The sequence below is a fragment of the Harpia harpyja genome, chromosome 1 (genome assembly GCF_026419915.1).
Source record: "Harpia harpyja isolate bHarHar1 chromosome 1, bHarHar1 primary haplotype, whole genome shotgun sequence".
NCBI lineage: Eukaryota > Metazoa > Chordata > Aves > Accipitriformes > Accipitridae > Harpia > Harpia harpyja.
The window spans coordinates 66,153,977-66,177,408 of record NC_068940.1 but is presented as its reverse complement, the minus strand read 5'-3'; the positions used below and the strand labels follow the sequence as shown (position 1 = coordinate 66,177,408).

Genomic DNA, 23,432 nt, shown 5'->3' with positions numbered 1-23,432 from the left:
ACCAGGAATGACAAGATCGTGCTAAGGGCAGAGGAAAAAACAATGCTAAAGAAGAAATATCTTCAATTTATTAGTGCTCATTCTTTCTACAGGTAGGAAACAAAGAAGCAGCAGCAGCAGCACTCCATACCTGCTGAAGTACAGCTTGCCTAGAGCACATGCCGGCATAGCTGAGTCGAGGTAAATAACGCAAAGTCATGGGTGGGAGGTGCGGAGTTAACAGTATACTAAAGGAGGCCAAGGTGCAAGACCAAGGCAGTGGAAGAAAGACGTGAAGGTCTGCAAATCCATGAAGCATGAGAAAGCAAAAGGCCCAGAGTTCAAGAACATTGTACAGATGTAGATAACGAGAGCAAACATGACACATGACTGAAGGAAGCCGACTTGCTATGGTGATGAAAACAGCTGTTCTTACCCACAGAAGTATATTTTTCTCGTGAATAGTTTAAAAATGCTTCATCCATATGTGTGTCACTAAGATATCAGTTACTGAGCAATTGTCCAATGATCCAACTACTTATGTAGTTGACAAGTACTTCTAATTTTCTTCAAAGAGGTCCTTTATTTTCCTACACCACAGCTGTTCCAAAGCACATCCTACAGTCAAGTAACATTGTTGCTGTACCTGTGGCTTACAGTTCATGCCTACCAACTCCCATGAAGTGACCCAGAAGACATTCAAACATCAGTGTTAGAATAGGCAAAAATATTTAGCAGGTGAGCAGAATTAATGATCTTCTATCCAAGATAAAAAACTATGCATTGTGTATGCATATATGTAAGCAATCTGGTTCTACGTGTACCAACTTCACTCCTTCCTCATCCAGCAAAGGAAAGACTTACGTTTTTACTTCAAATTCACTTGAAGAGACATTGATCTTCTTGCCCTGTTTTCTACCTTACTATTAGGCAGTTTGACAATCAGTCCTTTTATTACTTCCAATGGAAAACAGAACCCTAATTTATTGGTTTAGGTTCACCAGAGGACACAGAACAGTTCTGTAATCTAGAATGATCACACTGCTTTCATGCGTATAATCTAATTATAACATAAGAGTATCTGCTGGTTTAGTTCATCAGTAAAAATAATTACAATTCTGTATATTTAAGACACTTGAGGATTTACAGTAATTTTTTCTAAACTGCGGTTTATTCCTTTATTCTTTGGCTAATTTACTGGTTTAAGTTTCACAGGACCTTTGATTTCTAATAAGCTACAATAGGTCAGAGTAAAATGTGAATTTTTATGACCAAAAGCATTCAGAATTGAACATACGATTTAATTTTTGTATTTCAAAAAGGCATTTTATTTGCTTACAATCTTATCCTGCCTAGTTGCAGGCTGTTACATGCACTTTGGCAGTGTGACCATAAGCTGAAAAGGTTAACAACAGAACCAACTTTTCCAACCAATCTTTTTACCTGCAGTGTCCCCCTACCAAAACCATGTTTAAAGTAAAGTAGTTGTGATGAGTAATGGAAACAATCTCATTCACATGTTGTGAATTAAATGAGAGAAACAACTTATGCAAGATTCAATTACTTTATTCAAAATGTCCTCTTGGACCACATACAACCGATGCAATAACAGAGAATTGAAGAAATACAATTCTTTAATCTTTACACAGAAATTATGTTTATTTATAGTCTGCCCTTGATTTTCATAACAAAGGTTCTCATAACACATGCGTTGCTTGTTTAGTTATCCCTGTAAAATATGTGAAATCCTAGCTCATCCCTGAGAAGACAGAGTATTTCTCCACTGCACAATGACAAGTTTAAAAAGCGTCAGAAGCAGTACTGCCACACTACTGGCCACGTGAATTATTCTACTAACTTCTTTGATGGGATAAATTAACCCAAGCAGAGCCCCGGACTAACATACCTATACTGCATTTTCCACTACAGACTTCCTCAACCACTCAGAAGCTTCACTTCAGTTAAGCAGATAGAAGAAGGAGAGTACCTTCGCGACAGCGCAATTCTGCTGTCCTAAACCTGAAGAGCTACTCAACGGCAAGTATTTATTTATTTGAATAGGGCCACGCAGGAGAGAGCCACTTCGGAAATTTGGAAAGGAGGGAACAAAGACGAACTGTGGAAATATTAAGAAAATCTTTCCTGATCAGCCCTCTGACCCTGTCTGACAGAAAATTCACAAATTTAGGTCCTGACCATACTCTGTAGAAACCCAAGGCATGGATGTGCTGCCTCGTTCCTCGTGGGTAGCTGGACAGTGCCCCAGCGGTATCTCCTCCCTTCCTCCAGATGCTCACGTGTTTTGGCAATCCAGCACGCAAAAGGACAAGACAGAGGAAATAGGCAGCTCTGCATTGCTACCCTGCATCCTGCAGTACAGCTCTGCCTTCTGCCGTGACAGCTATCTCCTATTAAAGAGCAAATTAGTTTGGCTGGAAGAATTAGCACTTCCCACGTCCTAGAAGGAAATCCAAGACACGAGGGCTCACAGAAATTGTGCTACCTTCCTTCTCATGCCTTCCCTCATCTCAAGCTATTTACCTGAGCTTCTTTCATATGCATGCCTCTTTTGCCTTCTTCAACTTTTAGTAATAAGCAAACCCCAAATCAGTAAACCAGAATATGATGGAGGAGAGATAATGAGCTCCAGAATTTCCTTTTCCAAGGAGCCAAAATTCCTGGTCTCACCCTTCCGGTAGCAAATGAGATTCTTGCTGGAGGATGTCCTGCCTCAAATCAGGTGGGTTTTTTGAGGTTTCATCTCTTGATTCCCTTCCAAATAGAATCAAATTTCAAGACAGGCTACACTAGACAATAAACTCTGACAAACTTCGATGATTTAAGTTTAGTAATCCTTCTCCTCCCTACTCTTCTCTTGGCTGGGTTTTTACATACATAGCCAAGAGGAAAAATCCTGCTCATCATCAACAACAGGGAAGCCAGAAGAGGATATATGCCTACCACAGGCATGTGTTATTCTGCAAGCTTCTTTATGGAACACCAGTATCTGTTATCACTAACAACTTTCTCCCCTTCACCTTTAAAAAAAAAAAAAAAAAGCAGCAAACAACCACATACTGAACAAGGGAATTACAATATGCACATCAGAGAAAGCATGTCTAAGGACTTCAGATGTCCCACTACCGTAAACTCTTTGAAAAATACCTGAAGAAACCCATCTGCAGGGTAAGCAGCCTTCAGCGAAAGCAGATTCACTTTTTCCAACATCCCCCATTTTGGGGGGAATTGGGAAAAAGCATACATGTTGTCCTCACATAACAGGAAATTATCAGATACTAAAATGAATGCTGTAGCATATAAAAGAGTGAAAAAAAACACCACCACCACTTTCTAGTCAGCAAAAGAACATTCCCACACAGGAGAAGGAGACAGCACAATAAATTTGACTTTACATAATGACTTGGATATGCAAAGAATTTCAAAAGCACTGAACAATTTGGAGTAGCCATGATGTGTTCAACACTAGCTCATACAAGACTTGATCCAAACCCACTAAAAATCAATGGGAGATTTTCCATCGACTCTAACAGACTTTGGTTTGAGCCCTTTCAGCTCTAAACGTCAGAGTCTGCACAGTTAAAAGCCGATGCAAACCACAGCTAAATCCTCCCTCTTCTAACATGGGAGCCATAGGACGTTTAAATTTCCTCAGGACCATCGAGCAGCAGCGCCCTCGGTTTCACAACTGGTAAGTCAGGACTAGATTATTCCATCATTAGCAAGTAACAATGGAACACACCAGCTCATCCAAAGGTCACCAATTCAAATAAACTGAAGGAAGGCTGAGACTAATTTAAGGGTCCTGGGACTAATATGAAGGGTGATTTTGAGCCAGTTAGTAGAATAGAAAAAAAAACAGTCGTGTGAGGAAGGAAGTAGGCATATCCAGTTTCACAAAACTTTTGTTGTTATTGTGCCTTAAACAGCTGTTCTATGAGAAAATGAAGGGCTATACCCTCCAGTGACTTACTCCAGCTTCTTCACTTTAAAAAAGGCTATACATTTAAATAGTTATATTGCTTACAGTCCAAAGTAAGGGAGAGAACTCAAGCCCCTCACTGTGAGGCAATACTGCTAACTAATGCAACTGCATTGATTATGATAAAGTCTCCTGAAAATTACCTTTTTACTACAGAAATTTCTTATAAAGAACTAACCCTTTGCTCTGTTGGGTTTTTATTTTTTTCTCAGATGTTTGTTCAGAAGTTGGGGCTGGGAAAACAGGAACCAGAAAATCTAGTAAATTGTCTCAACACACAAGCAGTACTGAACTGCAAAAGGAAAACAAACTGTTTTATAAAAAGTTCCACAGTCTATCAATTATGCAAACATGTATTTACGACAGACTAAGTTTTGTAAATAAAAGCTAAATATATTACTATAACTAGCAGATGGCTGAGTTCGAATGTATGAATTCTGTGTCAAGTTAAAATAATAAAAGGAACACGCGTATACTGTCAAAAAAAAAAGTCTCATTCGCCCTCCTGAGTCAGAGCTGGTATTTATTACAGCATTTTTAACCTGTGCTTCTCCTTCCACTGCCCGGATTACAGGAGTGCAAACAAGGTTTCTGGGGACCACGGATGTGTCAGCCTCCTGCCACTCACCAGAACAGGTGGGATCGTTTCCACCGGCAAATGGCTTCTCAAGGCTGACAATTTTCCCTTTTCCTTTTTACTCATACGCTGCCTGATCAATCCATCCACAGCAGCTTTCAAGCCTTCCTCTTCTATATTTAGTTAATAATTAACACGTTTGGCTTTTTAACTTCACGGATTTCTGTTGTTGCTGCTTTAGAAAGTCAAATAAAACTTCAATGGATAAACTCTTTAACGGGGAAATACCACCGATGCTGCAAACATAAATAAATAAGGAAACGCCGGCAGACACGCACGCCGCCGGCTCCCCCCTCCACCTGCCCGGCACCGCCGACCCCCGCGCTGACGAACACCGCCGGCTGCCGCGGCCCCCTCCCCGCCCCGCCGGGCCGGGCCGGGCCGGGCCGCCGCTCGCCCCCCGTCGCCCCCGGATGCTGCGGGCGGCGCCCCGACGGGCCGGCGGAGCTCTCGTTCTCTTTCTCTCTCTGGCAGCGTCCGCGCACCGCTGCCGCCGCTCTCCCCGCCGGTGACGGTTAAATATAGTGAGCGGCCGGGGAGCGCGGCTCGCCTCCCCCGCGCCTGCCTCGCAGCCCCCCGCCCCCGGCACGACGGGGGCACGGCCACGACGGGGGGGCAGCGCGGCGTGCCCCACGGCCGCCCCGCGACGCCGACTGCGGACCCGGCACCCCCTGCCCGCCACCGGAGCGCCCGCCCACGCCTGCGGCCGGGGCGCGCTGCGCTGCACCCCCCCCCCCTCCTCCTCCGCCCCCGCCAAGCGGGAGCGCGGGTGACTTACCGGCGGAGCGGAGCGGCCCGCCTGCCCCGCGCCCCTCGCCTCCCGCCCGCCCGGGCGCGGCGCGGCGCCTCTCGCCGCGTCCCTCCCGCCAGCCACCGTCTGGCTGCGGACGTGACCTGGATTCCCCCCGCCTGCGCCGCCGCCTCCCGCGGGGCCGCGCACACGCCGCGCCGCGCTGCGCCCCCCCCGGCCCGGCCCGGCCCCGCCCGCCCCGCCGCCGCCGCTCACCTCCGGCCGCGGCGACCCGCCTCGCCTCCGCGCCTCCTCGCCGCCCCGAGCGACGCGCGGCGGAGCGAAGCGGAGCGGAGCGCAGCGTTACGCAACGCGCCCCGCGGCCCCTCCGCGCCGCGGAGAGGGTCGCCGGGAGGCGGGCGCGGGGCGGAGGGAAACCGCGGCGGAGCCGAAGCCGAAGCCGAAGCTGAAGCCGAAACCGCCCCCGGCGGCCACTTGTAGCGCCGCTGGGGCTGGCGCCCGCGGGCGACCGGGATCCCCCCGGCTGCGGCGCGGCGGGCGGTGCCCGGGCAGGGCGGGCCCCGGGGCGCCGGCGAGTCAGCCCTTCTCCCGTGGGCCCGGGCGGCGGCGGCGGGCGGCGAGGTGCGGGGACGGGGCTGCGGCGGGAGCCGCTGCGAGGGGACCCGTGGCGCTTTTCTGCCACGGAAATTAAAAGCCCGGCGGCGGTAACGCCGCAAGATGCGGCCGTGGATCGCCCTGCCAGAGGGCCACGGGCGTGGGCAGAGGGAGGAGGAAGAGGAGGAGGACGACTCCCCCGTGGTCGGAGGCCGAAGGCAGCGGCCCTCGTTAACAACGCCGCCGCAGGCACGGAGGCCGTGCCTCAGCCTCTGGAAGCGGGCACCGGGGCCAGCCGCGGCTTTGCGCAAACAGACAGTCAAAGGGCTTTTTGATTGCACCTCCTGCATCCCGCCGGGCTGTCCCGGTTATTTACCGTGTCCCTGTCCCAGACGGGCTTTGTCGCCGCGAGGCCGCCATCGCAGGGGTGCCGGCAGCCCCGGTGGGCGCAGGCGGCTGGAGGCCCCGTCCCTGCAGGGATGACCCGCGGGGGCTCTCCCCTTGCCCCCGCACCTCTGGGTTTGGGGAACCGGCCCGGGGCCCGGGGCTGGGCGTGAGGGCGGCTGGGCAGGCCGCGGGCCCTGCAGACAGCCGACCCGTGCAGGAGTCCACAGGGACGAGGCGGGCCGTAACCGGCACACCCGCTCCGAGAGGAAAACGAAGGCTGACGGGCCTCTGGCCTACAAAACCGGGGGAAACCGAGTCTCGGAAACACAATCACTGCACCTCGGCCCAGCGCAAATGCTGCTTCTTGCTCGTAGCAAGGCAGGCAGTTTTGGGAGGCCGTACGTGCCCTGGCCTTCAGTCACGCTCAGAAGGATGTGCCGTGCCAGGAAAAGGATGACAGTGCATCCCCACCACCCATCTCTAATTCATGAGGCAGGGAAAGCAAGGAAGGAGAAGTACCCAGAGTCTCATTAACAGCTATCAGCTTGAGCGAGTAAGATGGCGTCTGAAGTAACAGGCGTGAAAGCAATAGCTACTTGAAAAGAATAAGATTGGTTTGTTTTTCCTTAAGGAATTACAGGAATATTAAACCCTTCTTGCAGTTATAAATCATTTAATGCAAATCATTTAATCCAAACAGAATTTTTACAGGCTCATGAGGCTCACTCATTTTGCCAAGAGTGAGTCATGTACAAATAAAATGAAACCAACAAAGAAAAGAGCTCTCATACCATGTGTATGTGGGTGATCCTTTGAAAAACTTGTAATTATTTTTTTAACTCTACCACAGCCAGGAAGACAGGTTTGTGAAGCAGGAGCGAACCTTGATAATGAGCTGTAGCCCATCAACGTGTATTTTCCTTCACCCAGAAAAGTAACACATCAGGTCCCTTGTCAGGCCGACAACAGCAACGGCGTGACTGATGTATCGGCAGCCCCTCAAAGGCCGCGATTTCAAACCAAGTTGTGTACTGACATACTAAGGAAGCAAAAGACTTCTCAAAAAAAATGAAAATAATGTTAAGTGATTAATACTTAGTAAAAGAATGCAGTAGGCAGTTAATCCCTCGCTTATGGGTTAGTTAAGGACATGAGTTAAACTTCATTCTTCACTCTCCATGTCATAAATATGTGCTAAACACAGAGCACAGCATGAACCAGTGGGGTGGTGATGCACTGCTCTGCAATGACTAAAATGCAGGGACGCAAAGCCACGTGGTAGTGAGAATGGGAGCCTTAAAATGTGTCATCATCTCCATCGAATGAAGCTGATCCAGAAGGCCATTCACTGACAGGAACGGCAAGTAACTGTGGATACTAGAGCGCTACAGCTTCCTAGTACATCCGGATGCCAACTCCCCGCATCATCTGGAAGAGATATGTCGGAGTATGTCAAAGTGGCTCCTCTAGCCACCTACTTTGTGTTTTGACACGAGGACAGATGCTCCTGGGTCCTCACGTGACCACAGTCTCCCTTCCACCTGCCTGGCCAGAAGATGATACTGCCTATGGACTGTAAGTCCCCCGCGTGCAGTAGGACAGAAACGGGGAAGGAGTCCAACAGCATTTTGGTAACAAGTCAAGGGGTTGGACTTAGAGCGATACAGCTGCCCAGGTCCAGTGTGTGGTGTGGACACCAGTGGAGCAGAGGGCCCCAGATTTAGGCAATCCAGGACCCTAAGCCCTCTGTGATTTTCACTATCAATGGCCCCACCAGTGCCTGAAATGCCACTCCCGCCTGGCAGAAAGAGAGGTCCTCTTGTTCCCTTCGGGAGTTTGAGGGAATCTCTGCTTGCCTTGTTGCTACCAGGGATGTGCTGTGTCTACCGTGCATTGACATAAACGCTTTTCTTACACAGAGACCGTGAGACGTGGGTTCAGTACAACAGCAGGGCGTGTAGAAGAGCTTCTGAAACGCTGCACTATCTGTACTACCTGAGCTGGAGTAGGCACTGGAGAGGGAGGGAGGAGCGGAGGGAGGGAGCACATAGCTTGTACGGCCAGGAAAGTAATGACAACATTTTCCTCCTCCCTGAGAACAGAAGTTCAGGTCATCTACAGGCGTAAGCTCCCACTGCATCCCACTGTGTCCCACTGCACCATGTTACCCACAGGCCATGACTTTGTTCACAAATACAGGAGTCGGAAACTTCCTTCAGTTAAAAAGCAACCTAACACTGACCTCATCAAATGACCAAGAGCTGGACCAGGAGTGCATAGGATGTAATCCAGCTCTGAGACAAGCTGGAAGAGAATCTATACATCTTTCATAGGGCTCTTGTCAATGAAACAGTATTTTTTCTTTCACATTTCAACGCACAGACATAACTTGGTACCCTTGTGGATTTCAGCTTTTTATCCCTTACTGCTCTCAATTTGCTTTTCCTCCTAAATATTTTTTGTCTAGCTTTCATACCTGGGGGATGGGCAGGCAGGGGAGAACTTCAGTTCAGCTGGGCTTTCTAATGGTAATGGACATCTTGCATCTGCCATCAACTGGCTGATTTCCTTGTTACGGGTTCTTTCAATTGTTTTTGCCTATGGATCTTTGATTTTAGAATGGTTGCTTGGCAAATCAGTTCAGATACAAATGACTGTGTTTTTCTCAGAAGTATTACACACCTCATCTGTTCTTTTTTGAGGAGGGGTGTTACTAATTTGTTTATACACAAGCAGGCAGATAGCACAGGCACTGAAACACGGGCTAAGGAAGCAGCTGAATCACTTGACCACCGAGCACACATTAGCTGGTGGACAGAGGAGCCCCTAATCACTTTCTGAAGGAACGTCTTACAAAACATGCAGGTTTTCTTATTATTTGTAATTTCTCAGGCCTCTTATTTCTTCAGTCCTCTGAAGTAGCATGTACTACAGCGCATGGGAAAATGGCGATTGAAGACGAAAACGGTTACAGTAAAGCAGCCCAAAGTGTCAGTAGTTTAAGATCCCTCTGGAGTCTGCTGATTAAATGAGAACCTCACCTTTTGGCAGACAAAGAGAATCCAAACCATTTTGTTTTAAAAACCTTACAAGGAATGTCAAAATCAGGAAGCATACATGCCCCTTTTCATTTTTTAGACTACCAGTAGTGGGCCAGCACAGCAGGAAAGCATCCTGTGTGGGTCCCTCTTTAAACCACGGATAACCAGCGCTTATACGCACAACAAAACTACCAGGCAGTACGTGAATACAATGACTTTAGATTAACTTCCATTTATTATTAATGATAGCTGAGGCCAATCTTCTCTAAATGCCATGAAAGATTTTAAAACAAGTTGGTGTTAACTGAAGGTATTTGGCCAACATCCTCTAGTCTTTGTCTGGAGCAAACATCCGTTTCCTGCAAAAAATTGATAATAAACCACTAATACTATATACTGTTTAATTCTTTTCCTCTTTGATTTCCATTTCACCATACAGTGTAATATATGTCTGTTTCAAGATTTTTGGGGAACCTAAAAATAACCTAACGTAATAATACTTTGGTTTTGCACAGAGATCCAATTCCCTCCTGCCATTCGAGGGGAACCACAGCAGACATGTAAGAACAGAAGAGAAATGAATGAAAATCGAGACAAATAGGAAAGAAAAATAAATATCCAGAAGGAAAGCAAAAGAGAGAGAAACAAAACTAGAGGCACAATCTAACCTTCAATACACAGTTCATATCCATTTTTGATCTTCCACAAAAAAATACAGCAGGGAATTTTTTTTCAAGTTATGCAGGGATGTACATGGCACAGGACCACAAAACCAAATGAACAAGGGCAAAAAAATCTGAACTGAAAGAAAAACGGCAAGATCCAGTTATCACCAAAAAATATTTTTAAGGTCTGTGTTTCTAAATTGCAACAACGAAGTATTGAGAACACAGTCTTAGCCCTCCTACACTGAAGCAGGCTTCCAGACTAAATAGGAATTTGTGCATATTCTCCTTTTTATTGCAAAAGCTGTTTTACTAAAAAAGGCTATTTGGACTGTCATCAAAGGATGATGTGGAGGTTCAAGAAAGTTCAAAACGGATCAGACAATTTATGGTCAATAAGTCTATCGATGGCTAGTAAACATTATGATGCAATCCAGTGAAATCTCTGGCTCAGGAAATTCCCATAACCTCTGACTGCCAGAAGTTAGCAAATCCTACACTTGTCCTATTTCTTCCAGCCTTTCTGCAAGCATCCTCTACTCATCCCAGTCAAAGGTGACTGGGCTAGATGGGCTACCGGAGTAAACAAAACCAGTAGTTCATACTTCTTATGCTCTGAAGAGATGATCAAGGCCATTCTTGTCATGTTATGCTGCCAGCTGTGATGAATTTTTTAATGATCCAAGTCATGGCTCCAAATCTCATAAAAATGATAGTCGACCTAGTTTGGATTTCCCCAAAATACACAGCAGAAGCAACTCCACATTAATAAATTAATGGCAAAAGTAGGTGACAAATGACAGGCTTCATTAGCTCAGATCTGTAGCTTCTCCTTCATATTGAATGGGATGGACAAAGGGTGAGATGGGCACGCGAGTAAGGACAGCCTGTCAGGCAAGAAGAAATAGCATTTAACTGACCTGCAGAAAAGTCTCTAGTTTGAAGTGGGTGTGATAGCACCAAAGGCTTTGCCCACAGCTCCCTTTCAGCGGTGGATAAGAGACATCTCTTTCGAGAAGAATCAAAGCAAGAGTGAATGCAGCTCTGAGAGAAGGTAGAGCAGGAAGATGGCTAGAAATCCTGTTGAAACCAGATCCCTTGTCCCAAACCACTGCGGTTTCAGTTAAAAGATTAGGGCTTGGAAAGGCTCCTGCATTTGGAATAATTATAACTGGGTTACTCTGAGGGAAAGCTAAAACCCACTGGGGAGAGGCTTGATTTTGGAGGCCTGACAGAAGCAAGAGCTTTGCAAGTTCTCCCATTCCTAATCTAAGACCATATGGAGCTCAACTACCAGGTGGGTGGGTGTATTAATTGAAGGAACGTGCAGCTCGTCGTATTCGAAATCAACTTGTTCTTCATAAGTGAGCATTACTATGGAAAACATAGCAAGAAACATAGAGATGCCAGGAAACAACCTCCATCTCTAAGTAAAAAATAACAAAACCTAGGAATTGAGATTCCACCTTTCTACTAAGCTCAGAACAGAACGTAGAAGCCTAGTATCTCTTCTCTGGAGAAGACGAGGACATCTACTCATTTCAGTAAGTGAAAACATGTAAAATAATGCACTATCATCTTTCCATTCATTCTCCGTCTCTTGCTTTAGCAGTATTTTGCTAAGTTTTATTTTAGCAGGCCTAAAACGTGGAGCGAATGAGATCACTTTACCATCTTCATCCTGAATCCAATCATAGCTGGATTTCTGGAATAATTCAGAGACATGCACAGAGTTTTCTTTGAAGTATTTTGGTTCCTAAGTTCTCTTCAAAGGTATGGAAGAGAAATATTACCATGGTGCTAGCAGAAATGCTGTAACGGTACAGCACTATAATTCTATTATTTTACAATGGCTGTTGCCATTTTTTGCTCCAAGTGTAGCACATAGTGTAGTATATATACCTGCTCAGTGTAATATGTAGCGCTGGTACACTTCCAACAGTCATATTTCAGTAAAGGCCAATTTAAACATGATTTGCCTGACATACAAGAGGAAAGCCTACTCTGAGTGTGATTATGGGCTTCATGTTGTGATACTTATGCTAATAGTGTCTGAAAAAAGAAGCAGTTCCTTCCCCTAGAAAACCTGATCTGCCAGGAATCCCAGAAGATGCTTTGGAGGCCAGCTTGAAAAATCTCTCCGTAGGACCCGCCAAGGAAGAGTCCTACTTTAGTCAAACTCTGGCTTTTCAAGTGACCTTAGCCAGTATAAACGTGCTGCAGCAGAGTGGCAGCGTTACCCAGTTTGCATAAGTCTTTGCGGAGGGAAGTCCTTCAGTAAAAGGTCTTGCTTGACTTCTAAAGAGTAAATATAGTAAGCCATAGCATAGCACAGCACTCAGCAGTGCTATACTTTTTTCTAGTTACCTGGTCAGCCAAAACCCAATAACATTAAAATTAAAAAGCTAATTATGACCCGAATACAATGAGAAGTATTATGGGAACACCTACAGATCCTACCTGGTGCACTCAGACCCACGGCTATGAACTCCTGGAACAAATTAGAAACTGGCGCTACCGTAATAGCTGGGTATCTCCTTTCTTTAGGATACACCTGAATGAGCAACACATGAACAAACAAGCAATGGATGAGACAGATAACTAGCTAATTCCAACATGCAGGAGCCTCCTGCTTGTAACTCATCCACCCTAGTCAGCCCTCTGACTATAGAAAAAACTATCCACCAAATCTATACTCCTGTACCACAGCAATAAACAAATTAGAAATGCACAGAAACAGGCTGAACAACTTGCATGTTGTTTTTAAATTATCTTCATAAAAAGGAGAACTTGGGGAGGAGCTGGGGATGATTAGAAACTGATGATGGCATACACTGCCTGCTTTTCCTCCCTCCAAACATAGCACTTCGTTTCTTCCAATTCACTAGGTCTTCAGAAACACCGAGAGCAGCTACTTGTTCTTTCTAAAGACTTTTTAGAAAGCTGGCACTTACCCTTTTAGCACTGTCAAGAGGAAATAAACCTTTGAAGAAATCTTACCTACTGAAACCACTTTTTAATGCTCTAATGATTTTTTAAAAACAACTTCAATTTTGCCCAAAATGTCATTACAAAACAGAAGGAAAGCGCTTATCCACCCTGACTATAGAATTCCCGATACAACACGATAATCATCTGAACGGAGGAGATTCTCCAGAAAAAGTGTGTATTTACTGTTTATTACAGTGCCGTGTTTCATCATTCAACATTGCAAATGCCCATTAATAAAATAGCATTAATTGGTTTTATAACAATTCCAGTTCAAAATCTTCTTTTTGGAACTCTAATTGATCCTCCAAATGAGCTTTATTAATCATTGACGAAAAACTGGCAAAATCCTACACTGTACTTTGGCAACCTTTCAAAATGTCCAATTAGGTCAAATCAAGAAAGCCCTAGAAACCAATTACAGCAGCACTCCTAAGCCAAAAAAACTCATTGTACTCTGAAACAATTGCAACATTATAGGAAGAAAACCCAAACCAAAACCCTCAATCATGATCTGGTTATGCACCTGAAATACCACCTCCATAGAAACATGCCAAATGGCCACTCCTTGAACCACATTAATTAATGATATTTGCTCACAGATTTTCTTTATCAGCGTGATAAATGTCACCAAGCAGTTCACCATAAGACAGCGCCAGCGAGTTCCTTAATCTGTCAAGCGAACGCTTGCTCCCCTTCAGCATTTTTCTATACATCTCATCTTCAGCGTTCTAATTTCACATGTATACAAAGTCTTGAGTTTCATGTGTTCTGTATCTCACCTGCATGTTTGTACATTAACAAATATGTTGACAATGTGATAAAAATAATCTTGGCGGCAAGAACAATGGCAACCTTTATCTAACTTCTCAAGAATGTGATCTTTGCTTTGGCAGCACTACTGCACGTACAGCCATAGGTGCTGGTGGGCTGTTTGAGGTGTGTGTTGCTGCCAATCCTAATCCCACCACCCACAGTTCAGAATTAATTAGGACTTGAAGATGCCAGAGGGAAGCAAAACAAACAAAAATAGCATTTTAATTAACTGTAAACAATAATTAAAATTCTGCATTACGTTTAGCATCTGCACATTTCTGGACTTAACTGCAGTGACTCTGAATCTAATGAGATCATCCAACTAAATCCCAGAGGACTGGACAGATCTCAGATCCTAAGTGTATCTCCTATTATATCTCAGAATGGTAAATAATTCATGCATCCTTATTGTGAAGACCAGCAATTAAAAATTCAGAAAATAACACTGTAAATAAATCAAAATCCATATACTCTGGCCAGACTAAAGGAGAACAAAATGTGCACATATATAGTAAGTCGGTTTTGAGTTTCCAATTCCAGATGTACACTTGTTCTGCAATTCCATAACACAATCGTCCCCACTTTACTTAGTTATTTAGTTCGTTATTTTATTATTTATTTACTTACTTATTTACAGTTCCCTTTTAGTTTTTTTATTAACCTTTTTTTATTAACCTGTCATTATACCAACAAAATTAGGAAGGTGGTATTATACAACATTCTTTTGTCAGTCGTGGAAGTTACTTCCAGCGTTTTCCACTCTGATGCTCTTTTAATTACAATGTTGAGACACGGAGCCCTCTAAGTTTATTCCTATCTATTTGTCCTGCTTTTGGCTGGAATAAAGTTAAATTTTCTTCTTAGTAGCTGGTACAGTGCTGTGTTTTGCATTTAGGATGAGACTAACGTTGATAACACACTGTTTTAGTTGTTGCTAAGCAGGATTTTTCAGCTTTTCATACTGCCCTGCCAGCGGAGGCTGGGAGTGCAGAACAAACTGGGAGGGGACACAGCAAGGACAGCTGACCCAAATGAGCCAAACGAGTATTCCATACCATATTACGTCATTCCCAGTATATAAACTGGGGGGAGTTGGCTGGGGGGCACTGCGGCTCAGGGCTTGGCTGGGCATCAGTCAGCGGGTGGTGAGCAACTGTATTGTGCATCACTTGTTTTGCTTATTCTATTATTGTTGTTGTTATTTTTTTTTCCCCTTCCTTTTCTGTCCTATTAAAGTGTCTTTAGCTCAACCCACGAGTTTTACTTTTTTTCTTTGATTCTCTCCCCCATCCCACTGGGTGGGGGGAATGAGTGAGCGGCTGTGTGATGCTTAATTGCTGGCTGGGGCTAAACCACAACACTATTTTAGTTACTCAGCTTTCTCTGCCATTTGATCTTCAGCTGGCTAGTTTACAAATTGGATCTCATCAGTTCATCTGAACACAAAGTATTACATTCCCTCAACTCATGCTTGAAACAGTCACCTGTCATTCAGAAGTCAAACCTCTTAACAAAAATCTCCTTACCTTCACCAGGAGGACTGGTAAACTTCCTGAAGTTTTACTTTACCATGAGCTTGACCAAGGGTAACCACCAGGGCCTAGCCATACAGAAGAAAGTCAAGGGTTTCTCTTGTGCCCATCTCTAGAAACCTGAAGGAAAACATCTGTCTGAAGTAACCATGTGCCTTTTGTATTCTGTCATTTTCCAAAAATGGCTAGACCAAACCTCTTAACATTTATTAACTACAGCTAAAACTTTAATTCACAAAAGGAAGATAACCCAGCTCATAATACCATTTATATAATGGACTCAATATTACAGCCCCCAATTTCTCATTTGAATTATAGCCACTACATGGCAGACAAGTGCAAAGTTTTAGCTAGTATGTTGAAAGCTTTGTGTGGATCCTTTTCTTCCTCCCATTATTTGTTTACTAATCCATTAATATAAAAATCAGGGAATGTTTGGAAGATCCTGCATATCTCTAGCCCTCTTTCAGCTTGAGTTTCATAGGTTCCTCAGGTTTCACAGGTTCATAGGTTTCATGTATTCTCCCTTACATTTTGCTAAACTAGTAGGTACAGAAGAGGAACTGATTAGGAATGCTATGATTAATGTTTTCACTTCCATAGCACATTGTTTGAAATGCAAATTGAAGAATTGTAACGGAAGTATTAAGAACTTCATAAAACAGTAAAAACAGACTGGTATGTATTCAGGAAGCCAAGGTCAGACCTAAGGGTAAGGTCTATGTCAGGATGTATCCTAATGTAAGGATATCTTTTGTTAGAATGACTGCCATTATTTAGGACTGATTGCAAGTGTGGCTGAATTGCTTTGTTGACCTGGAAAGGTCAGGAAGTTTACTCTGGTTTTCCTCTCATTTTATGTATGTCACGCCTTTTCTTTAACCATCTGTACTCTCATAACTGCACCGCTTCACTACTTTTGTCTTTCTACAAAAGCTTTCCCTGCATTTTCCTTTTTATTCATGTATTATTTTTTTTTCCTGTTACGGTGGCAAACACCCCATTAAAAGTGCTACATTTCCTTTGGGTGGATGAAGAAACCAGTAATTGCCCCCCTTTCTTTACATGAAATGCTGTTTTGCCATGACCTAGAAGGCCCAGCTTGGTACAGGATAGCTATAGGCTGCTCTCTGGTCTGAAGGACATCCTGTAACAGGCTATACCTCATAGTCGCGTACGTGCTGCTGTATGAGAGCTGCTGAACCTCAGCCCTTATCACAGCTGCTCCTTCTGGTTGGTAATACTTTCCAGGAAACCGCCTCACAATCTTTTGTCTCTCTTTCAGATGTATATAAAATCTGTATTTCCTATAAGTACCCTTGGTTTGCGGTGCCTCGTAAGGGAGTTTCACTTTTTCCGCCTTAACTTTTTTGGCCTTCCTTCTGACATCCCCCCGTTGGGGCAGATACAGCGTTCTGTATCGGCTATTTTCCTGCTTAGTCCTTTTCCGTTTCCTGGAAAAGCAGCCCTTAGCACATTCAGGAATTTCTCAGGTTTCTCCAGTGCATCTTCGTTTGCCCAGAAAACAAACCAGTAAGATCTCAGGGGTCTGGGGTTCTAGTTTTATCTGCTGTCCACATAGCAAAAGTAGCCCACAGTTCCCTAGGACAGAAGTTTTGCATCCCTCCCTTCCAGACGAAAGTCTCCAGGAAGGTCTGTAGCAGTTCAGCTACCTACTTATGCCCTGTTTCCCGCTCTCTTTTCCTAATCCTTTTCCACAACTTTTCTACAAGCTACCTCTCTGCTTGTGCCTTGCTCAGGTTGATCTCCAGATTGCAACAATTTGTGTGATGAAAATAAACGTAATTAACCTCCTTCACCTCAGCTGCTTTCTGAGTAATACTAACTTGTGTCTTTTTCATTCGACTCTCTTAAGCTGGTCAGCTAACTCCAAAATTACCTTCTGAAAATGTTTATGTTGCCTGGAGCACTTCAACTTCTTATTAATAAGAAGTTTCCCTCATTATCAAAGACATTTCTTTGGATTTCACTTTTTTCCCCAGCCTTTTTTCCCAAAACTTTTCCATTTCAGCTTTTTCCATGAAAACAAAGCATTGTTGTATTAGCAGGTTCCCTTTCTTTCTTTCTGCTAGGCCTCATTTTTTAAGAGATTTCCTTTTTAAATCTGAGACAATATGTCTTTCTTCATTTCCCTAATAAATCCCAATACCATTTCCCAAGCCTTTTTTTACTAACAATGCCTTCTCATTTATCCTGTTCGTTTTATCTCATCTGCTCAGTATAAGTTTATATCAGAAGCTGTATAGTTTTGTTTTATGTTTATTGATTCAACGAAAAAGACCAAGACCTTAAACTTTTGCAGCCCAACATGCTGTTGTGCTTTGAATTCTTAACCAAGTTTTACTCCTTTTGGCAATCTTGCTTATACAGATAGACTCTACTAACTTTTTTTTAATGATACGCAGTATCTTTCTGCTTTCCTTTGCAACTGGTTTAGCGCCTCAGTCCCCTGCAGTATTTTCTTTCAGGTATAGTTTCTGGGAAAACAAATCTTTAACATGTGAAAGAGCTGTGATTTGACTAGCCTATAGATATGTTCTGCAGTGCTCTCTTTTCATCGAGGGTCTTTCTGCTTTTCACTGCATCCTGCTTGCTCCAGGGCACAACCGATCCACGCTGCACGACCTAGCAGAGCATCCTTCTATGACGATGGTGGTCACCTCACAACATATGGCAATATCTGGACCTGGGAAAGCCCCAATTTCCACACCAGAACACTGCTTTTCTGGTCATATGGATTGAGCACAAGTTGCAGGGACATTTCTTTTTTTGCCCAGAGGTGCTTTCCTAGTCTAATAATAATAAAATAATCTCAGATCTTTATCACAGCCTTAGTGAGCAAGAGCTGATCCTGCCTTCCTTGCAGCTGATGGTGTTTTGCCACTGTTTTGGTGAAAAGGAAGCTCTGTCCCTCATGGAGGAAGACTGTGCTATGACAGAGATGCAAGACACGAGAGCCAGGACATGCACTCTCTTCTCCTCAGCTCTGCCACCTGTTGCTGCAGGACTTAGGAAAAGTTAGTCCATATTCCTGTGTCTTGCACCTTCCACATAACGTGTATTCTGTGTTAGTTTGTCTGCATCTCTCCTGCAGAAGCATCCCACGGAACTCACTCTGCAACTGTATGATTTTCCATGCGGCACTGAGTTCACTTGACTAGGAGGCCAGCAGCACCTACTTTTTTAAAAATACTGGTTAATTATCCTTCACAGCCACAAGTACAATTAACAAACAGCGTTGTTACCACATTCACAGAAGGATTCCTACAACTTGTCTCAATTTGTCAGCTGGTCACAGAGTACCCTCTAGAACGATAACCGCACACGGACGTTGCCACGCGTGGCCTGAACTCCCCAGCGTCTCTCGGCCGCCTCCCGTGCCACCATCCCAGCTGGGCTCAGCGCTCCCACACGCTCCGAGCAGCGACAGCAGCGGGAAGCCCCTGGGAAGCCGCCCGCCCCCCCCCCCGCAAAGTCTCCGCCGCTCCCAGGGGTGGGGGAAAGGGATGAACGCTGCAGAAGCAGCAAAAGCGACGTAGCCCTTCCCGGAGCCTATTTTCTTCCCGTGTAACAAGTAAACACATCTGGTAAACCGAAGGGCGAGCGGACACTCGAGAGTTGAGGCTGCCCTTGCGGCTCCGGCCCCGTCCTCGCACCCGCGGTCAGCGCGGGGAGCCCCGGGGCCAGGAGGGGAGCCCCAGCACGGCTGGCCAGGGGAGGGAGCGCCGTTCCCCGGGCGGCAGCACACCGGGGCCTCCCCGCCCCGGCGGCAGGCCGGGCCCCGGGCCGCTCCCGCCCGGGCGCCTCCATCGCCCGGCGGCGCGCAGCCGCCCCAGCCGAGGGCCGGCACAGGGCAGCGGCCCCGGCCCCCCCTGCCCGGCGGAACCCCCGCGCGGGCTTCCCGCCCCGCCCGGCCGCCGCTCCGGCCCCGCCGGCCCGGGGAGGGGAGGGGGGGGGGCTCCCCCCGGCCCCGTCGCCGCGGCCCGGCGGCCGCCGGGGGACCGGGGAGGGACGCGGGGAGTCTCACCTGCCACAGGCGAGCGCCGAGCGGGAGGCGCCGGGGCGGCTGCGGCGCTTCCTGCGGCGGGAGGCGGGCGCTGTCCCCGGCTGACCCCGCGGGGCGGGGGGGGCGGCGGCGGGACGCGGGGCCGGGCCGGCCGGGCGGCCGCCTCTCCGCCGGGGAGGGAGGCGGCCGGGAGCGGGGCCGAGCGGGGCCGTGCGGCGAGGCGACGGCGGCGGCGGCCGGTGGCCGCTCCGGCGCTGCGCGCTGTCATGGCAGCGCGGCCTGGCGCGGCGCGGCGCCGCGCCACACGGCTCCCGGCGGCGGCGCGGCCCGGCCCGGCCCGGCCCGAGGGGAGCCCCGCTCCCCGCCGCCGCTCCGCCCCCGGCGCGGAGCCCGCTCCGCCGCGCAGCTGCCCGGCCGGGGATGGGGGGACGCGACACATGCCAGCCGAGGAGGACACCCCCGTCGGGGGAAGCAGCCCCGGGGGAAGCGCGGTCCGTCCGTGCGCCGCAAGCCGTGCGAAGCGCTAAACGCAGAGGCAGCGGTCCTCTCCCGGCTGCGGCCGCCTCACGCCTCTCTTTGGGCGCTTCTGCCGGCCTGGCCGGGGACGCTACGGGCGGTGTCCCCGTCCGGCTGCGGGGAGAGGCCCCGCCGCCCGGCCCCGCTCCGCAGCACCGCGCCGGCTCGCCGCCGCCGCCGCCGGAACGCTTCCCTCGCCGCCGAAACGGCTAGCAAATTAATTGTGTTAAACGGGAGCTCGAGCGATGCAGGAAATTCCGTGGTTGCTAACGAAGTGCCAAGCCCGCACTCGAGGCTCCTGCTGCTCCGCTCCGCAGGCTGCTTTGAGCAGGGCAGCGGGCTGCGCTGGGGCTCGGGCTCACGGGAGGCGGCTTTGCAAACGGCCAGTGGACACTGAACCCCGTGTTTCTTCCCGATCGCAACGAAGTTTGTTTGTTGGGGTGCTTTTTATTTTCCTTCGCGCCCCTGTTCGCCAGTGGCCGCGTGTGGAGGCTGATTACGGAGCAGCCAAAATATATGCCCGTTTGGCTTACAGGTTTTAACTGGTTTACCGCTGTCTGTTCTCAGGTTCTTTACCAGCACTTTTTACATGTCATAAGGAATAAAAGGAAAGAAAAAGAGACCAGGACAAAGCGTAGTTTTGCTGTTACGGTGCTGCCTGCGTTAGAAATGTATAAGTAAGATAAGCACCTACATGACTCCTGCTAGGGGATGCAATTAATTTCACTAGACAGCCTCATAATATCACAGCTGAGACAGAAGCGTGGTTCAAAGGCAGTAAAAGGATTAAAGCTCCATCCCAGCTAGCATTTAAATTTCTTGAACACTGTTCCTCTATAACGTGACGCTGCTCTGAAAATGTGATGGCATGTACTGACTGTGTCTCAGTGCTTTCTGCATCGTGGGCTCAGTTTGCATGTGAAAGATGTTGCCACTGAATTACAGTCCTGCAAAGCCAACTGAGATCTTCTCTTCAACTAATAGAATGATTATTTCAGTGCAGTGAAATAGATTGAAAGTCTAATTTCTCCTATACACAGCGTAATGCCTTCAAGTCTTCACTAAAATTTCACAAAAAAGTGTAACTCTTCGTAATCCAGCTAAAACATGCTATATATTTTAAATTTAAATTAATTTAGTTATGTAGCTTAACAAATGAGAGCAAAATTCAACGAACGTGATTTGGCCTGAGCAGGAAATAGTGCAGGCAGGCAAACAAGCTTCTCTGTTCAGGTCATCTAGTACTTTGGCCCTGGCTGCCAGTAGCACTTTGCAGAGGGTCTCCCCAAATCATGCTTGTGGATCTTTCAAATTAGAAAACTGTAGAAAACAGTTGTCTAGAAAAGTTTCTATGTACTCGAGAAATGCTAGGGAGGACCATTCTTGCTCCAGGGAAAAAAAGTACCTGCTTTAAAATAGCTAGGGGTAATGAAGTGAATTACATTCATTCATTTTTATACAAACTTAGAGTTTTTCAGCTAGCACAAATACATAAGGTGCGATGGAACCACCTTTGTCCCTAAAGTCCAGTTGCTCTGTGTAGAAGGAGAAGGTCGGTAGACTAGGACTATAATAAGCCAGCAAAAGATCTGATGAGGCTGCACTCTTACCTGACAAAAGACGAGGAGAGTGCTGATGGTAAAATAAAAAAAATCAATGACAAAGGAGCAAGGTGAAGGCAAGTAAGGACATAAACTTCAGCTTAATGTAGCAGGGCAAGGAAAGCTGGCTGAATGCTCAATAGGGGTGATGGAGCCAGGAGCACAAGGAAGGATGGTGAAGAGTGAGAGGAAAGAAGCTTCCTTTTCATCAGGAAAGAAGAGTGTTTTCAAAGCCTTTCTTGAGATGCATTTTAAGGGTTTTGTTTTGCATGGAATCTCCATAGTTCCATCCAGCAGCAAAAGATATATCTCATCTAGACGCAGTTTTATTTTTTCTGTGCTAAAGGACTATACGGAAGACACGACTGGGAAGAACTGGAAAGTACGTTAGAGTAGACAAGGCCCAGTGTAATGAAAAACAATGTCTGGAGGAGGGTCTGAAGCTTTGCTGTTCATGCGTCCTTATAGACTGTCACACTATTTTCTATAACGATGACTTTTTTTGAGAGAGAGTATAGAAATAAAAATGACCAGAATTGCATTTCTGTATTCTCTTACAAAAAAAAGTACGTATCTTCTCCCGCAGACTTTGCCTTTAAAATCTCGAGTGGAGCGAGTCTACCCGAAAACCTCAGCCGGCCAGTGCAACCGCATGCAGCGGCTGCCTGATGCAGGCAGCCATTCTCTGAGCACGCAGCGCGTTTGCACCCCCCCCCCCGCCCCCGTACAGTCAGTCAGCGTGCTGTAGCGCCTGGTTCGCCGTGTTGTACACACTCAGAGGAACCCACGGCTGCCCTGGGTTCTCATGGCCAGAATGGCATAAAAGTCGAGGTAAAAGACGGGTGCTGATTTTCCGAGACGGTGGCTGTTCCTCGGCCTGGAAGCAGCCGCCCGGAGCTGCCTCCCGCTCCGGGAGCCGCCGGGGCAGGCGGCGGTGCTGGGGCGGGGGGGCCGGGCGGGAGCTGTCCTTGGTGAGGGGCCGCCCCGCCCCGCCCGGCACCGGCCCCTTCGAGCCCCTGCTTGCGAGGCGTCTTCGGGGCAGGGAGTTCCGCAAGCACTAGCCTTCGGGGTGTTCGGCGGAAGGTGCTCCTTTTTTCCCTGTACTTCGGCTTCTGGATGTACTTCTACCCAGCAGATGCTTCATTTTTGTTGCTAAGACATATCCCAGGTACAGCCGTCTTCCTTCTTGATATCGGTTGATATCGGACATAAGATACTGTCACATTTTGGAAAATTGGCTAGAGATTCACTTATTTTTAAAAATACTGTTTTTTCTGAGTTTAAGTTTTTCTGAGAGCTTTATCAGGCTTCTTAGATGACTGTCTATATTTCTGGCAGATTTCCAGCTTTCACATCCATCTGTTAAGTTGAAAATAACATGAATTGAATATTCAGTTTGTTCTTTAAGTTGTAGATTTCCAAGGACTGAATCTTATTTAAGCAGATAAATGCAGTTGCCGCTTTGCCAATTTGTGACATTATTTCCTTCTAGATATCCCCGCTGGCTTCCATATTACTGCCAAAGCGTTGAGATCGACTGATCTCTCGCACTCCTTTGCCTTCTTAAAGCAACCCTTGAATTTTTGGTTTCTTGCTGGAATTATTTTTTGCATGGTATTGTTAACCCTATGTTTACTATCACGTTCAGTAGTCTTTTAGCTCACCTTTTCAGACAGTCTTACATGCCTGAGTGGACATTGAAGACCTAAGTCACTAGCAAAATAAAATTTCAGCATATTGCTATTGAGCCACTTAATGTCTAATAATCTGGCTGCCTAAACCTTTCTGATAGTGAATCAGTAGCAACCCCCAAACTAATTGTTTACACGGACATTTTTTGTTGATGGGCCTTCATATTAAAAACTTTGGCATCTCCTTGTCCAGTGCAACCTTCTTCA

General features: G+C 46.7%; 1 protein-coding gene across 6 annotated transcripts in view; it reads right to left on the bottom strand.

Annotated features, from left to right (window-relative positions):
* Window positions 1-19,494, bottom strand: part of THRB (thyroid hormone receptor beta) — a 182,707-nt gene extending 163,213 nt beyond the window's left edge. For 2 of the 6 annotated variants that reach the window (XM_052798107.1, XM_052798117.1), the window contains exon 1: window positions 5,623-5,778. The gene's annotated coding sequence lies outside the window, so the exon portion shown is untranslated. Of the gene's footprint in view, window positions 1-5,394; window positions 5,417-5,622; window positions 5,779-15,384; window positions 15,795-19,438 lie in introns of those variants that run through there. The other 4 variants (XM_052798066.1, XM_052798086.1, XM_052798055.1 and 1 more) reach the window with 4 other exon arrangements.
* Between the last annotated feature and the right edge of the window lie 3,938 nt (window positions 19,495-23,432).